The sequence below is a fragment of the Anas platyrhynchos genome, chromosome 4 (assembly GCF_047663525.1).
Source record: "Anas platyrhynchos isolate ZD024472 breed Pekin duck chromosome 4, IASCAAS_PekinDuck_T2T, whole genome shotgun sequence".
NCBI classification, from domain to species: Eukaryota; Metazoa; Chordata; class Aves; order Anseriformes; family Anatidae; genus Anas; species Anas platyrhynchos.
In genome coordinates, this window is record NC_092590.1 from 26,189,385 (window position 1) to 26,208,345 (window position 18,961).

At 36.4% G+C, this 18,961-nt stretch overlaps 1 long non-coding RNA gene across 1 annotated transcript; it reads left to right on the forward strand.

Moving 5' to 3' along the window:
• Nucleotides 1–1,829: 1,829 nt before the first annotated feature.
• LOC110353593 (uncharacterized) lies at nt 1,830–3,702 on the forward strand. The gene is made up of 3 exons (XR_002404302.4): nt 1,830–1,861; nt 1,964–2,179; nt 2,669–3,702. It is a non-coding gene; the product is annotated as an uncharacterized lncRNA (long non-coding RNA).
• Nucleotides 3,703–18,961: the final 15,259 nt, after the last annotated feature.

The following is an 18,961-nucleotide window of genomic DNA, read 5'->3' on the forward strand; positions in this document are numbered from 1 at the left end:
ATAATAAATCATCCAAATATTTACATTTCCACATTACTCAAATATTTACATTTCCACATTCCTAAGATCGAGCTCTTCTCTTAGACCTCTATATTTGAAAATTTGATTCATGATATCTTACTTTGTTCTTCAGAAAAACATGTTCATTTCCTAAACCACAGGCATAAAATGTCAGAGTACTAAATAGTTAGAGTGGACGTAGATGTTTCAACGTCACCCATCTAAAAGATAGGTATGTAGTAGTTTGTTTCAGGTGACTGAAAACGAAGAAACAATGAAAACTATCTTTCCTGGTATTAGCAATGAAAGATAAAGATCTGATATATATATGTGGATATATATATATATCCACATATATATAAATACATATATATATATGTATTTGCATATCTTTTATATACCACTTCTAACTCACTTGGCATGTTTTGAATTGCATTAAAAAGCAGGTTATCTATTTCTAGATATTGGAAGTAAGAGGAGTAGGATACTGTGAGCTATGAAAAAAAGAAATAAGTAAAGCTTCATATCCTCTCCCTACTCAAGTACCCATGGTGAAAACAGTTAAAATATATTGCTTTACGGGGACTTTTTAGAAAAGTATAGAGAATGCATATTTGATATTTGACTTCATTATTTTACTCAGGTCTGTTTCAGAAGGTAAAACATTGCTACTGTTACTGATAACACTATCAGTCACAAGTATTGAATTACAAATCTGTACCTTTATGATATTTTTCTGGGAGATTTTTCTATTTATTGCCCAATCCTGTTATTTTTTGTGTTATAACGACAAGGAAAGCATAACGTCTGCTTAATATTTACTTAAAGAGGATAAAGCTATTGCTTTTGCTCTTGCTTTGTGGTTTCTGGGCCCTTGCATTTCTGTTCCAAAACTGTTTTAAATGTGAAAGTACTCAATGCTCAGCAAAGAAAATTAATTAAAGGGAACGTAAATATAGCTAAGGTTTCTTCTTCCTTTTCCTATCTTGCCCTACTGAATTTTTGTCTTGCATTTATTTCAAGATGCTGACTGAATGGCTGTGAACTCTGATGTTTGATAACACAGAGAATTCTGTTTGATGTTAAGGAGTTATTTTTATGAAAGTTTTGTTGTTGTTGTTCTTGTTTTCTTTCTGTTAATGTCAATCTAATAGAAATGTTTTAAGTGTAACAGGATGATGCAAGATCTTATTTTCTGTTGCTGAGAGAATGTAGTAGGAGAAAGTAATACCTTGAGGCTATTTTTCCCTTACGCCTGTAGTAAAGGAGATTAGAATAATATAAAATTACTTAAGAAATTGGACACCGGAAAAGGGGGATTAGAGAGGGGTCAGAAAGGCACAGAGGAAAGTTTAGGAATAAAACAAGAAAAATACAGAATGACTTTCCTAGAAGTGTAGGTGAGGGTGATCCAAAATCAGAAAAAGTAAATCAAAGGTTATTCAACATGTACACAAAGTTCTTGTATAACTGAAAATGACTCAGGACTCATTCAGAACCTGAATTAAGAGAAGACTGAAACAAGATAATATATGGAGAATTAGTTCTACACAGGCATACTTTGTGTACTTCCAGATAAAGAAGAATGAAGATTTGAAATTTATAGTTTATGCTATATTACATCTTGTACCTCTCAAATATCTCTTAAAAACTAGTGTTAGGCCCAGATCTAGAATTCTGCCAAAATGTGTTTAGAGGTCTGTTAGTGGTCATTATTAATTCTGGCTGCTAAGGGTTGGTGTGGCAAGGTGTGGCAAGGCATTAATGGTATGTCTCAGCTGTGGAGCATCTATAAAATGCTGTATGCCCCATCACCTTCATGGGAAGTTGCCTAAACTGTCCACGTCAAGCTCATAAAAAAGTAATGAGAAACTTGGTGCAAAAGTGAAAGGGGAAAAGAAAAAAAAAAAAGTAAGAAGAAGAAAAACCTCTTTTATGTTTTTTTTTTTTTTTTTTTTTTTAGGTTGGGTAGTGGTACAATGCAATCTTTCTGGAGACACCAGTACCCAAAGGTGATAAGCATTTTGAGGAATTTCTTCTCTATGTCTTCTCCATCCCTCAATAGAGAAAGACAGGAAAAATGAGAGGTTGATCTCAACTACAAAATTATCCACTTCAGTCCTTTCAAGTGGAACCTTATTAAATTCTGTCAGCAGGAATCAGGTCCTTGGCATAGCAGGTAATTGTTTCTCTGAGTCCTAAAAGAGATAGCATGCCCTATTACCATTGAAATGGGACTTCAGCTAGATATGTGCCTAGTGATTAATGTTGCTCAGCTTTAGCCTGTGTTGACATTGGTCAGCCTGCTGCATTTCATAGTAAAACCTGTAGAAAAACAGAATATATTTTATTGCCATGCAGATATATATGGTGAAAAAATCAGAATTTTTCAGTGCATAGCATACCAGTCTTTCAACTTTGGAATAGAAATTTCCAACTTCTAAACAGCAGCTATTCTTATAAATATAGTTTGAGAACAAAAACTCTGAATTTAACTTGACCACATTAATCAGAGCTAATCCGAAAACAAATTATTGGTAGACTGGTAGGAAGAAGCAATAAAGTGGTTAGCTTTTTTGGAACCTGGAGAGATTCTCTTTTGACTGGGAAAAATTATAACGTGTCATAAAACTGATATTTCCACTGATGTCAATAATTTTTAATGCAGAGTGAGTTATGAATGTTAGTTCCTGGGCTTGTCTTCTGAGCTACTTCTGTAGACCTCCCTTGAGACTTCTGGACTGAGAAGTAAAAGAAAACATTGTGAAAAATTTTCTTCAAGCAGTAACTGGACATCTCTGCAGTTTACTGATTGTGCGTTTCTATTTTTGTATATTATGTTTGAATTATTTAATCACTTCAATTTCTAGAGAGACTTTTAATCAACTGGATTAAAATATATTGCATTTTGGAATGTGTAGTGTAGGATTCATGTATTTTCATTCACCAGTTTCATCATGGTTGTTGTTGGTCCTCAGTGAGATTTTTTTTTGGTGATGAGATTTAACAAGGATGGGAGTTGTGAAAAGGTTGGGAAAGTATGGATTGTAACCGTTCCGGTGTTTTTCTGTGAAGGTTTCAGTAACAGTAGTGATAGGGTTGGCATAATTTTGACTATGAGCATTTATGTTGAAAAAATGCTCAAGCTACTTTATCACTACAATATTTTTGAGGTATATTTGCTCTAACAACTGCTACTAGATTGTAACAATGAACACTAACACCAAAAATCAATTCAAGAGCTAAGGGAGATGCTTTATTTACTGTTCAAAGCTTTGGAAATTTCAATAAAAAATTTGTCTATTTGAGAAGTGGTGCTCCAAAGACACCAGATTTGACTTCAGTATTAATGAGCATGTTTTCATGAGCTTTCTTGGTTTCTGTTATATGATGTTGCATCTCTGGCGTTTTAATTTTCATACTAGTTTTCATAAACTATCTGAAAACATAAGAAATCAATGACATTTATTTTACCATTAATGTTCAGATGACTTCCTGTGGAGTCACCCATTTTTACTTTTAAAATTCCAGAAAAATGTTATATCCTGTTTATGGTAGCTGTCTGTACCAAATGCTGGATTTTACCAGGTACTGCTACAGTGTTAGGATTTTTTTTTTTTTTTTTTAACAATTTATGCTTTCAAATTCAAGTTAATGATTGGTTGTGCACTCAGCATATGATTTTCACAAAGTGCTGACAAAACTCTTCTCCCAGTAAAGGAAACAGTATTTTTGAAAACTTCATCAAAAACAAACTAAGACTATGCATAGGACTACAGCAGTAGCTAAGGTGCTGATAAAAAATAAAAAGCCATGAGTGCTGCCCATGTTTCTTACTCATCTGACACCTGTTCTGTGTCTTAGAACAATGAAGTCATTTTCTTCAAGTTGTTTTTAGTAAAAATTAAGATACCAGTGAAAACAAGTGCTATAATTGTTGACAGTGTAGTTGCCAAGCTGTAAAAACTTATCAGAGAAGTGATGAAGTAGAAAAACAGCGTGTAGGTATAGAGATCTATACCAGTGCTCCACAATAAACACTAAGAATGGCAGTGGTTATGAAATATGGAGGTAAGAGGGAGGCACTGGTTTAGTCAATAAATTCTATTTGCTGTTCTGTCCCTTATGTAAAATTGAAAATAATTTAGTGAGGATACATCTAGTATTCTTATCATTTTCTCTAGTTCTTCTAGAAATCTCTGCATCTGCTTAAGTAATGCTAAGTGGGAAAAAATAGGCTCTGCATGATTGGCACACAATCTGTAAGAACTGCCTGGACAAAACTCTGCTCAGAAATCTCTTGTCCATGCTCTTTTTAGCCTGTATCACTCCTTGTCCTTTCTTCTGAAGAAATTAGGTATGCTGCCATTTTTTTCTCCTCCTTTTTTTCTTCTTTCTTCTTGTGTCATGGAGGTGAACCCACCTTTTGCTGCTAAATACTGTTCCTGTTTTACTTCATTCACTTCAGTTTAAAAGAATTGCCTTTTATTTTATTTTATTTTATTTTCTATTTTTTATTTTTGCTACAGCTGAGCAGAAAAAGTCCTCTGTATTTCTCAGGGTCTGTGTTTCCTTTATAATATGATCTCGTATTAATAATACATGTAAGGTTTGTTTAAAATATCAGCACATCTACTAGAAAAAGAAAGCAGCAGCTCCAAACTGTTCCCCAGCTGAAAATGGGAATTAAACTACAGCAATAAACTGCATGAAAATAATTCTCACAGGTCAAGGGGGGTATTCACAAGGCAGAGGCTAATCAGGCCTAAGTATCATAACAGAGACACTAATTGCCTAATTTTCAGTGTCGCTGGGCACCTGCACCTCCTACTGAAGTATACATTACTGGCAGAGGAACAACGTAATAAGAACGTATGGGGTAGTTTTCCTACAGGATGTGGCATATTTGAAACCAAGAAAAAAAGATACAGCAATAGATAACACTAAAAGAAATACTTTATTCCCAATATATTCTGTTTACCATTTTATTTTAATTCCTGCGTGTAAAAGTGTTTAAAATTCATAGTGTTCAATGACTAAGACTGTTTGCCAGAACAGTGAGCTCAGTAAAATGATGCTGAAATTGAAGATAAAACCTATGTGAGTTACCAGTCATATATGAGGAAACGTCAACCAACCCAGCGCAGATTTTGAAAATGCCCTGTGATAAGCTGCATAAAAATTTCCATGGAAACACAGACATTTGGCCTTTTAACAAGTAATCTGCATGTTGACATATCAACATCTTTTTTTTTTTTTTAATAGAAAATGAATGAAAATTTTGCTTAAGTTGTGTATAATAAAATAAAATTGGACTTGATTTCACAGGCAAATCATCTGCTTCAAATAATTAATCTGTTTTTTCTTTTCTTTTTTTTTTTTTTCTCTTTACTATAAATCTCTATAATCATTTTGCAAGTAATTTCAGTGAAGTTCAGAAATTGGTCATTTTCATGTCCTTTTTTCTGTGATAGATATTTAAATAGAAATATTTAATATTTGTTTATTTTAATTAAAAACTTATATAATATTTTTATTACTTATGCAGCAAGTTGTGGCTTAGCTTGTTGGATTCCTTTAAAAGCAAATATATTTCACACAAATGAAAAGCAATACTCAGTCCAATTACAGTGTTTAAACAATTTTACTATTGGAATTATAATAAAACTAAGAAGTTGTTAGATTAAAATTCTGAGTTACATTGGGTTAGTTTACAGACACATGAATGATGCCAAAACTGGTTGAAGAATATACAAGGAAAAAAAAAATCCAAACATAAAAAAAATCTGTGTCTTTTTAAATCCTCCCACCTTCCTCCCAGTTAGTATTCATGTATTATATGTCTATGTTCTATCTGGATGTGTTAAAATTCATTCAATTTACATAAATAATATTATTTTTTTTTAATGATAATCTAGGTAAGAGCTCAAACATTAAACCACTATTTATTTGTTATTAAGCCTCTTTGGGAATTCTGATATATTTTTTTTCCCAAGACGCTCTTCAGTATCAGAACATCATTGAACTAGTTGCTGTACACCTCAAAACCAAAAGGTTTTCTCAAGGGAAGGAAAGGGAGGGGAAGTGAGTTTACATTTCAACCCAAACTATTGACCTTGTCCTAATCTACTAACCATTGAACTATTTTACAGTTTTATTCAAGATTATATCTGAACAGATGTATTTGAAAATATTTGGTTTTGGCACTCCTGAACTTAAAAATAGGTAAGAATTAAAAGGTCTTAGATTCCATCTTATCTACTTTCCTCAGAACACTGAGATCTTACAGGGGGAGAAACCAAAGACATTAGAAAGGGAGAACAATGACTGAACTTATTTCACTCCTTCAGAAGACTGCAAAATCACTTATATCACCTTTGCAAAAAAAATTCTGCCTTTTTTCCCCACAGAGGTAGGTGGAAATGGTCCAGAAGTGAATGTAGACTGACTTTGCCCCTTCTGTGCTGCAGAATATACTGGAAGTTCTCTACAGACTTGTTGCAGTTTATCCCATCCAAAGCCATTAGATGACTGTAGAGAGAATACCCATTCCTACACACCAGATCACAAAATTACTCTCTGTTTACTTACAGTTGAAATGCAGATAACTTTGTAAGGAGGGGCTATGAAACTAGTTAAAAAGAATTCCCTGGTTACAGCCCACAGGTGGATGTACTTAACACATTCTCAGGTAAGTTATCCTAGTAACTGAAAGGTTTTTTTGAACACAAGTACTCACATGATCCCTGAGGCACAGGACAGTTGTTTTTTTTTTTTTTTTTAATATAAACTTCTGTGTATCACAAATCTGTTCTTGTTATGGAACAAAACTATTTCTTCCGAGCTTTGTTACTCAGTCTAAAGATGTATTTCAAGCTTAAATAAACAACATAAGCTTTGAATGGGGTTCATTTTATGCTTATACAAAATAAACTGATATTTCTCTATCTAGGTTCACAACCTTATGTTATTATTTTCCCTTAAGCTTCATTTTTAATTTATTTTTATTGCATGTGATTAATACATAAGGACTCATTGTTTAATGACTTTTGAGGAAAACATATTAGAAAAGAAGTTGGCTGTAGTCATCCAGAACTGGCTGTATGAGTTAATTGTAGGAGAGACCACTCTAAGGGTCCCAGAGAGACTATTTGGTTTTTGGCTGCTAATAGTGCTGTGATTGTACTGCAGCTCCCACTCCACGAGAGAATAAGAAAATGAAGTTGACAGCATCTTAGCTTAGATCACTTTTTCTGTTCCCTACCTACATTCCAAGACTTTGGAGGTAGGGTAATTAATCCACTGACTAAAAAGAGGGACATCTGATTAGAACAAGGCTTGCTCTCACCACACCAGTGCCAATTGTCAACATATCTCAAGCAGATGTACACGACTTGCACTCTACAAAATAGTGCAGACTTTTTCTTCTCATTTTACAGTCTAACCCTTCTAATCCTGACAGTGAATGCTGTAACTGCTTGCATTCTTGGAAGAAAACTTTTTAGTTTACCTATTATCTTAATTAATGTATAGTCTTTAGCAAAGTTCTGAGTAGTAGAATTCCATTCATTTTCACAGAAAATATGAACAATTACTGTAAATAAAAGAGCGCTGGTCCTCACGGGGGACTTCAATCACACAGAAATCTGCTGGGTAAGCAACTCGGCCAGGCACGAGCAGTCCAAATGGTTCCTACAATGCATTGAGGACAATTTTCTGATGCAGGTGGTGGAGGAGCCGACAAGGCGTGGGGTGCTCCTGGTCCTCGTTCTTACCAACAGGGATGGCCTTGTTAGGGATGTGAAGGCTGGGGGAAGCTTGGAATGCAGATGGAACTAGGCAAAGGAAGTAAGGCTAAAAGCAGCATTGCTACCCTGGACTTTCAAAGAGCCAACTTCGACCTCTTCCGAGACCTGCTTGGGAGCATCTCATAGGATAGGCTGCTAGAAGGCAAGGGTGCTTGTAAGAGCTGGGCTACATTTAAGCAGCACTTCTTCCATGCTCAGGATCAGTGCATCTCGAGGAATAGGAAATCAGGGAAGGGGGGCAGGAAACCTGCGTGGATGAGCAAGGAGCTCATCAATAAGATCAAAAGGAGGAGGATGGTCTATGAAATGTGGAAAAAGGTCCTGTCCTCTTGGGAGGAGTATAGATGTGTTGTCAGGGCCTGCAGGGACACGATGAAGAAGGCTAAAGCCCACCTAGAGATGAGGCTTGCGAAAGAGATAAAGGATAATAAGAGTATGTAAACAGCAAGAGGAAGACTAGGGAAAATGTGGATCCCTTGCTGAATGAGGGAGGTGTCCTGGTCATGGGACACACTGAGAAGGCAGAGATACTGAATGCTTTCTTTGCTTCAGTCTTTGCTTCAAAGACACTCCCCTGGGACTTCTCACCCCTGGCGATTGGACAAAGGGTCTGGGAAATGGAGAGCTTCCCCCTGGTGGATGTGGGAGTTGTTCAGGAGCGTCTGAGTGGGCTCAACGCACACAAATCCATGGGTCCCTATGGGATGCATCCACGTGTGCTAAGGGAGCTGGCAGATGTGATCGCTGAACCGCTCTCTATCATCTTTGAAAGGTCCTGGAGAACGGGTGAGGTGCCTGAAGACTGGAGGATAGCCAGTGTCACTCCGATCTTCAAGAAGGGCAGGAAGGAGGATCTGGGAAACTACAGGCCAGTCAGTCTCACCTCTGTCCCTGGAAAGGTATTGGAGCAGCTTGTTCTGGATGACATCTCCAAGCAATTGGAAGAGAAGAAGGTTATGAGGAGTAGTCAGCATGGATTCACCAAGGGGAAGTCATGCTCGACCAACCTTGTTGCCTTCTATGATGGCATCACCAGCTGGGTAAATGGGGGGAGAGTGGTGGATGTCATCTACCTTGACTTTAGCAAGGCTTTCAATACTGTCTCCCATGACATCCTACTAGCAAAGCTGAGAAAGTGTGGGATAGATGAGTGGACGACAAGGTGGGTTGAGAACTGGCCGACTGGCCAAGCTCAGAGGGTGGTGATTGGAGGAGCAGAGTCTGGCTGGAGGCCTGTGACTAGCAGTGTTCCCCAGGGGTTGGTCCTGGATCCAGTCTTGTTCAACATCTTCATCGATGACCTTGATGAGGGAATAGTGTCTGCCTTCAGCAAGTATGCGGATGACACAAAGCTGGGAGGAGTGGCTGACATGCCAGAAGGCTGTGCTGCCATTCAACGAGACCTGGACTGGCTGGAGAGATGGGCAGGAAGAAACCAAATGAGATTTAATAAGAGCAAGTGTAGAGTCCTGCACCTGGGAAGGAACAACCCGAAGTATCAGTACAGGCTGGGGGATGACCTGCTGGAGAGGAGCTCAGAGGAGAAGGACGTGGGGGTCCTAGTGGACAACAGGTTGACCATGAGCTAGCACTGTGCCCTTGTGGCCAAGAGGGCTAATGGGATCCTGGCGTACATTAAAAGGAGTGTGGTCAGCAGGTCAAGAGAGGTGATCCTCCTCCTCTACTCTGCCCTGGTCAGGCCTCATTTGGAGTACTGTGTCCAGTTCTGGGCTCTGCGGTACAAGAAGTACAGGGATCTCCTGGAAAGAGTCCAGCGGAGGGCCACGAAGATGATACGGGGCCTGGAGCATCTTCCTTATGAGGAAAGGCTGAGTGACCTGGGTCTGTTCAGCCTGGAGAAGAGAAGACTGAGAGGGGATCTCCTCAGTGTATATAAATATCTGAGGGGTGGGGGACAGAAGGATGTAGCCAACCTCTTCTCAGTGGTTTGTGGGGATAAGACAAGGGGCAATGGTTGCAAGTTAGAGCACAGGAAGTTCCACACTGACATGCGAAAGAACTTCTTCACAGTGAGGGCGATGGAGCATTGGAACAGGCTGCCTAGGTTGTGGAGTCTCCTTCTCTGGAGATATTCAAGGCCTGTCTGGACGCCTACCTGGGCAGCCTGCTCTAAGGAACCTGCTTTGTCAGGGGGGTTGGACCCGATGATCTTTCGAGGTCCCTTCCAACCCCTACAGTTCTGTGATTCTGTGATTCTGTGAAATTAACATAATGTAACACCTTTATATACAAATTACAAAAACTGCATAACCTTCAACAAAATAGCATACAAAAAATGATTTGCAGAAGCTCACAGTACTATACAATATGCTTGCTGTACCTTTAGCAGAAACAGCTACATGAACGTCCATTATTGCTTTTAAGTCATCAGTAGAATTGGCTTGGCCAGCTTGCCTTACCTAGCTAGCAAAATAAATGTTTCAGGTCTAAGGTTTAATCTTTGTTGTAAATGAGACATTCAGTGTGATGCTAACACATCCTGTCCAAGTGGTTAATTTTTGGACTGTGTCCTGGCTTACTGGACTGGTTTATTAGAGGTGTCCTGGGTAAGTAAATCAGGAGCTTTGCAAGGAAATCTCGCTAAACAGACCAGGAATGCTCTAGTACAAATGAATCATACTATTAAAATTAAATGATATATGTTTATTAGATTTGTCAGTGACCACCAGACCAGATTTTAATTTTTATTTTTCCTAGAAAGAAAGCAGAAACAGCTTCCTGTTATATATTTATGCTTATTTAATAGAAAATTGTCCAAAAATAAAAACATCCAGTTTCTGTTCTATTGGCCTTTAGACATGCAGAGTTCAAAACAGACATACACTTGAGATTTCTCCAAAACACCAAACTCCTTGCAGCTCAGGCAGTAAGAGAAATGGAAAATTGGAAAAATACGTTCTCAGTGTTTCTAGTTAGCATTGCTCCACTGTACAGAAAAAAAAAAAAAAAGAAAAAAAAAAAGAAAAAAAAAAAGATTTGAGTTATAGACAGCATATACAAGCAAGATGATAGATTTTACCTGAATGATGTGTTCTGATGTCTGCTTCTGGGATTTTTTTCTCTTTATTTCAGAAAGCCATCAAATACTCCATTATGTTACATCATCACAATACCTAACTTATTAATAGATTTATTTTTCTAAATTTTTTGTGTAGAAATGCATTGTATCTTCATTTAAAGGAAGGATAACTGAGACTAACTAAAACAAAGCAAAGGAAAGCAAAACAAAATAAAATGTTCACTAATCTGAAATACCTGTTTTGTGATATGTGGCCAAATTCCTCAGTATAATTAAGGACTCCTGTATCAAGGTCTCATGTTTGGCACTCAAATAATGAAGAATATAAAACCATTGAAAAGAATATATTATTATCATATTATTGTACCCAGTTTCTTAAAGGCGAAGTATTCCATTAAAGTTTTGTTTTATTTTTTGGGGGGGGAAATACAAGTTAAGTCAAAGCATTTTGGATGTGACTTACTAGCAAAACTATTAGGAACTTTGCCCTCAATATCAACAAATACAAAATGCCATTTATTTACAGGATGATATCTATAGGTCTGTATATAAAACATCGTGGCAAACTGGCTATGAGATTGTCACTATCTTCCTGTGACAAAAGTCTTATTAACATTTGGAATAATTGCTTTGGATTTCATCACTTATAAATGTGGCCTACTACCCCTTTTCAATCATGGAGCAGAAAGAATTAAAATTATACTGTGAGTTTTAGCTTCAGTCTTTAAAATAATCTTAAATGTCATAGTCAATTAATACAATTTTTTAAAACTACAGTTGATACGAATTATTACTTTTCCCAGCACAGAATACATTACAAATAACTCTAGTCTCTAGGCAAATATTTCTTGAATATCAGAAACAGTTTCCTGAAGAAATTTCCCTTAATTTTTGTAGGACAATACGTGCAATACCCTTAACTTAAGCTCTTCTTTTCAGCTTGGCTTTGTCAGAAAGAATTATTGACATTCTTGTAGACTGGCAATATTCACAGAATATACAGTAGTGTTTACTTTAAAAAATGAAACTGTTCAATCAAAGAAGGTAGACAGCTAGGACTTTCATCTAAGCCAAAGTCATCTCAATGGGAACTTTCCTGCCGTGCAGTGCTCCATATTCTAAATTGTTACCATGCTGTGCCTGTCTTCTTATTTTTAGGTAACAGATGCAGCTCATTGCTTGGAATACAATTTACGGATTTTTATAATAGAGGTATGAATTATTAATCTGCCTTTCAGTTGTAACTTTTTGTGTATTGTAGCTTAGTAAATAATGATCAGGAAGAAATCAACAAGCACGCTATGGTAAGCTTCCTAAAATCAAAGAGGTATGAGAACAGAGTTAATGGAGATACTGCCTAGGTGGAGCATAGGTTTAGTGACCAAATAAAATATATCCATTTCATACCTCTTATAAGCAAGGTGTTTTCTGAGAAAAAAAAAAAAAAGTCTAAAAGCCTTTACTATCTCTAGAAGAATCAACATAATTCAAGCAGTTCGTATCACAATTCTTATGAAAGATTTAAATTAAATAATTAATTAATTAAATAAATGGAAATCATACACTCATATCCATTTGAGCAGATGTAATCAGGAAAGATTTAAAATTTTATACTTTTTTTTTTTTTTGTCCCTATATGTTTCAAGATAATTCTTACTCAGATGCTGAAGAACTTCAAATGACATTTGCATTGTTTTCAGTCAATATCATTTGTATAGAATATCACGTTATCATGGTTGTTTATTTTTCTGGCCTGATAAAAATATATCAGTTTAAGACTTTATCCTTTGTTCCTGAAACATTTGTCATGAATTTGTATAAATTTGGATTGTGATAATTTATCTGTAATACCTAAATATTACTAGAAAATATTGTCAGATACTCTGAAAGAATGATGTTTGTTAGTGTTACACATGAAAACTTCATTGTGTATGCGCACACACAGATGTGCAAATACTGTTTTTGTTTGTTTGTTTGTTTGTTTTGTACAGGCACATTCTATGAGGAAGAACTCCCTCATAATGTGAGGTCATTAATAACGTATCATTAAAGATATTCTGAAAATTAAATTAAAAAAAAAAAAAACAACAAAAAAAAACAAAAAACAAACACAACCCTAAACAACATTAAAACAAAACCTTGGAATACATGGCAAAAAAACATAGCAAGATTTTCTTGACACCACAAGTCAATTAAAAAAACAATGAGATGAAAGAAACATAGAGTTTTCAATGATTTTATCTAAGCATCTAAGATATTCTTATAAAATATCTATATATCTATATCCTATAAATATATATATATATTTGTTGTATAATTTTAGCTAATATAATTTATGTTTACTATCTGTTCCATACCACTCCTGGATTTACCATGGTGTAAGTCTGACATTTGAAATATATTGTTTTCCTTTGATCTGTTCCATTGACAGCAGTGTATAAGATCAAAATATCAAAACAAACAAACAAAAAACTGTAATTGGCCTTATTGTCATAGAAGCAAAGTAATGGTCCCACTAGTTTAATCATCACAAAGATAATCAACACTTTTTATCTTCTATAGAGTTATATAATATCTTTTATTACATTATTTATTATCTCCTAGCATTATTATTTTGTGGTATTTTTACAGACTGTGATATGTAGCGTAGACAGATGTGATGCATCTTTTGTGCAATTAAATGACCACACTTAGTTCTGTATGTAAGTATGATGTTTTAACTTCATTTGACAACATTGTAATAGAGGTTATGATCAAAATTATAAAACATTGAATACTGGATTCAAATTTATGATAGTTTCTGATTGAGACCGAGTGATGATCAGTGAATTCCTCTTCACTTCTGCCCTACATGTATATCTAAGAGCATATGAAAATCAAAATCATGACAAGCAAGTGATCAAAATGACAATTGGGGCACTCAATTGAGACTTACTGAAGCCAGGTTTTCAACAGGAAAAAAAAAAAAAAAAGATAAAATCAAAGTTTCTTTATCAGCAGAACAAGAATAATCCCAGTGACCATATATCATGATAAACCATATTAAACTATACATTTATAAATTAAGGCTTATAAGATCTTGCATATAAAACACTAGGCAGAAGTGCCAATACAATCCTTAACATTTCTTCTGTCTTTTTGCTAGTCTTACATTCTTGTTGATGTCATGAATAAGATTTTTTGAATGACCCTGAAAATATTTTGGTGTTTAGAGAATTTAAGCTTATATGCTTCCTAATAACAAATGAATAGTTGTTCATAGAATCCTGTCTTCAGGCATGGACCTTTCAAAGCTGTTTTGCATTTTATTCATTTCACACCAACTGCATCTGATAATCTGTTTCATTATTTGGGGTTAGGAGTGCTTAAATACTCCCATGAGTTTAGAATTCAGCTGTGCATACGAGAGTGTGGGTACAAAGTTTGCACACAATACCTTCTGGGATTTTGTATGAATTTCACTGTGCTAGATAGGTTCAGAGAAAGTTATGGATTTTTTCATGAAGCTTTCTGACTTCCTCTTGCAAATCTCTACCAGCAAATGTGGAATCCTTATTAAGCACTAGCAGTATCAAACTATGGATATAGAATGAGATAACTGAATTTAATGATTGTGGCAGAAGACATACTGAAAGCCTTGAAATCTCTCTTTCATACTTAGTGTTTTCTCAAGTTGGTATTAGCTTAAGATTTCCTCTCAGCAGCGGATGTTCTCAGCTTCTTCAACAGTTAAAGATCTGTGAAGCATAGCAGCACTCTTCCCTCACTAATTTCCTTTGACAGATTGTACCACATGACTTGGCATAAATATCTTGAAGTCTAGGCAGAGCTGTTCATTTCAGCTCTCATTCCTGGAAGTCCATCTCTGTAAAAGAGCAATCCACAACCCCTTTTTACTTGCATCTTCAGCTGGCCACTCTCTGAAGTCTGTTTTGTGACCATGAAATGCAATGCAATTAATGAATAATAAGAACTCACAGAAGTTCTCTCATTAGTCACAAACAGGCATTGTTTTCACACAGATGCCACAAGCAGTTATAGCCGCTGAGTAAAAGGAAGATGCTAGACTGTCCTTTATGACATGGAATTAGAACCTAGCTGGGCTGTTGAGAATCCAGACAGCAAAAACCTTATGCCATGATTTCAATTAAGTGCTGCTTTCATTTTCAAATCCTAGCAAGCAGCAGAAGCAACAATGCAGATTTTCTTCTGATAGGCTATTGGTTTCATAAGCTCAGGAAAACTTTGTGACATTATAGCAACTCCCTCCCTTCCACCCTTCCTCCCTTCCTCCCTTCCTTCCTTCCCTCCTTCCCTCCTTCCTTCCCTCCTTCCTTCCCCTTTTTCTTCCTTCCTTCCTTCCTTCCTTCCTTCCTTCCTTCCTTCCTTCCTTCCTTCCTTCCTTCCTTCCTTCCTTCCTTCCTTCCTTCCTTCCTTCCTTTCTTTCTTCCTTTCTCTCTCTCTCTCTCTTTCTCTTTCTCTCTCTCTTTCTCTCTCTCTCTCTCTCTCTTTCTCTCTCTCTCTCTTTCTTTCTCTCTTTCTCTCTTTCTTTCTCTCTCTCTTTCCTTTTTTCTTTCTTTCTTTGCCTGGCTTATGTTGTTTCAATACAATGCAGTACCTGTCATGAAATATAGAAATTACTAACCAAGTGAAAGAGCCTTAAGACCATTCTAAAAAGTATTTAATAGTTGCCTTTAGCTCAGGAAAAAAAAATAAAAAATCTTCAATTTATGTATTGGTCTACAGAATAAATAAATAAATAAATTTCCTTAGTAGTCTGTTTCATTGGAATTAACTTTCTGTTAGCCTCACCAAGATTCTCTGCAAGATTTTGTGATTTTGCACAGGGATATGACAATAATAGTTCCCCAACTACTTATTTCATTAAAAATACACATGAAATCTAAACAAAAATTGCATTAAAAGCTGCACAAAGAAAGGTATAAAATGATGCAGAGGAGCTTCTAATTACTAACACATTCAACAGCCTGCAGATGGAAAGAACAGCAGACTTTGTTCATGATGCATAGCTGCTCTGTTCCTTCCCTTTCCTCTGAGAAAAACTTAGCTCTCAGAATGAATATACCAGGCAACCAACTACATACCAAATATTGCTTTTTCAGACCAGCTTTTTTCCTTTCTTAATTGTCCACAATATTTCACCTATCAATACCCTAAATTTCCTCGGAGATAAAAAGAAACCATCTAGACAGTATGATCCCCCCACAGTAAAAATAGTAACCGCACTATACCATTAGAGAAACCAGAGCCCTATTTATTCATTTCACACTTGGTTTCTGGAGGAGACTGGTTTGTTTCTGTCCCTGGAGGAAGTGCTTGGTATGAGGTTTGAAACGTCAGGGATAATTAAGACAAACTGTGCTTTTTTACCCCCAACAAAAGAAATATATCTCTTAAAATAACTCCCTACTGAAATCTCTGAACAAAAAAAAAGCCCAGCATTGTTGAGGTAGCTTACAATGCTAAATCAATTGTCAGCATTAGCAAGGCTCTGAACTGGAGCATCTTACAGTTTCATTGCCATCCAGCAGCTACTGTGATACCAGCAGGTACAACTACAGATAGAATGCTGAATAGTCAGATGTGAAAGCACCGGTACGGGGATCAAATAAAAAGATGTACAGCAAAGGTGTTTATGTCTCAGAAGCTGCAAGTATAATTACTGTAAGGACAAAGTTTAAAGCTCAAAGGCATTCAACATCATGTCTTATTCAGACATTGCAATGTCAGTAGGCTTTAAGCAGTGTTCAACTTCATGTCCACTTAAGAATTGTGGAAATTACTCTATCTTCTGTACAGTCAGTTCCCAACAGCACCATAAAAACATCTCTAAGAAACCCTGAGCAACATTCTCTGCCAAACTGAATTGTTATCAGACCTTGGCTTCATGTATGTCCATCAAGTTTTGAGACAGGAAGATAACAAATTTTCCCCGTATAGTTGCTCATTAAACCATCTTCAAGTCACTGAACAAAACAAAACATCTGATTTTTTTTTTTTTTTAAAGGTTCTCATCACCCTGGGTTATTACAGTGGTTTGAACTTCAGTCTGGCATTGCTCAGTCCTCCAGCAATAATAAACAGAACTTGGATTCTAGGCTTAATAGTCTTCTCTGAATTAACAATGTGATGTTAATCCCCTTATGAAGTTTTCTTCAGTTCAAATAGTATTTTCCTCTAGTTTTGTGGATATTTTTCCTTAATGGTTAAACATTTCCATGAATCAATGTTTTGTATTGAACATATTTTTCTTTATATTTTAGGCATTTTTTTCAAATTTTCACAGTCAACATTTCTTCTTGCTTTTATACCTATTCATTTGGACTACCGTTATTAAATCTGAACAAGGTCTAGGGACACATTGATGATGATGATATAGAGTTTTATTTATATTTATTTTAAAATAGCTTTTCTGTGATAGAATGCAATTTTTTAGAACATGAAAAACATAGTTTCAAAAGGTTGAAATAACAAGTTTGATTTGCAGTCCCTCAATGAGTAAATATGGAAGAATAACTGTTCTGATTTATCCCCAGCAAGTAGCTCAGCACAACCTAGCTGCTCGCTTACTCTCCCCAGGTGGGGCAGGGGAGAGAACTAGAAATGTAAAAGTGCAAGAACAATGGGTTGAGATAAAGACAGTTTAGTAAGCAAAGCAAAAGTCATGCATGCAAGCAAAGAAAAGAAAGGAATTATTTTGCTATTTCCTATTGGATGATGTTCAGCCACTCCCAGGAAAGTGAGGCTCATACTGCTTTGCAGTTTCTTGGGAAGACAAATGCCATCACTGAAGATTCCCCCTTCCTTTTCCTTTGCCCCAGCTGTTATTGCTGAGCATGATGCCAGGTGGTATGGGGCATCCCTTTGGTCAGCCTGTGTCAGATGTCCTGTCTGTGTCCCCTCCCAGCTCCTGTTGCGCCCCCAGCCTCCTTGCTAGCAGAGTATCTTGATAAGCTGAAAAGTCCTTGGCTCTTTGTAAACACTCCTCTGCAACAAGTGAAAATATCGGTGTGTTGTCCTGGTTTTGTCTGGGATAGTTAATTTCCTTCACACAGGCTTGTACAGTGCTGTATTTTTGATTTTTGATGCAAAGAGTGGTGATAACACAAAAATGTTGCAGTAAAATCATACACAGGATGTTAAAAACCTGTAATTATCATATGAGCAGTAGATTTGTTTATAGTTTTAAGAGATGTCTTATCAGAACACTTCTATGCAAAATGAATGAAAACTGGATGGAAACCACTAAAATTACTATGGCAAAACTGTGTTAACATATTTAGTAATGGTGCTGGCATAAAGGACTGTTGGAAGGATATTCACAGTGAACAAAATTTCAAGTACTCAAAAACTGTTGAATACTTCCTTCATGCAGCTTCAGTTACAGTGTAATCCACAGTGCAGTTGTGGGTGATGACTCCTTCTGAGATGCAGAGACTCAGGGATTTAAACCAGGAATCACAGTAATAATTGTACTGTGTTCAGAGCTCATCTAAGAGAGCTGGTAGGAAAATGTTGAAAAGAGGTCTGGCCCCTCTTTTGTTGTCCCTTTTCTCTCTTTATAATATAGGTGTTTCTGCTGGGGAATGTGGCAGTGCTGTCCTTTCCCCTCTTTTGATTGTACAATAGTTCTAGAAAGGTGGTGAAGAGTGAGAGAGCTGATCCTGATTCTTCACATCCCGTCAGACTGCTTTACTCTTGCCTTTATAGAAGAACTGGGGCATGACCACCACTATTATTTTTCTCTTCAGCAGTTGTATTTTTAGAAAAAGAAGGGATCTGTTTATCTGACAGTTCTCTCAGGCTAGACATGCTCTGAGGATACCAGCTGGAACAGGTTCCTACTCTAGCAAAGAAACTACCAAATTATGTATCCTAGAGAAATTTAGACATGTGCTCAATATTGAACTGTTCAATTATGTCAAGCCTTAGGCACTTCAGGGCTTCTCCTAAAATAGAACTGTAGACATGAAACACCTGAAGGTCTAACACAGATATGTCTTAGGACATTAAATCCCTACAGCAAGATGGCAGCTGAATGAGAGTTTTGAGGCTTACAATTTGCATTTAAGAGACTAATATCACATGAGAT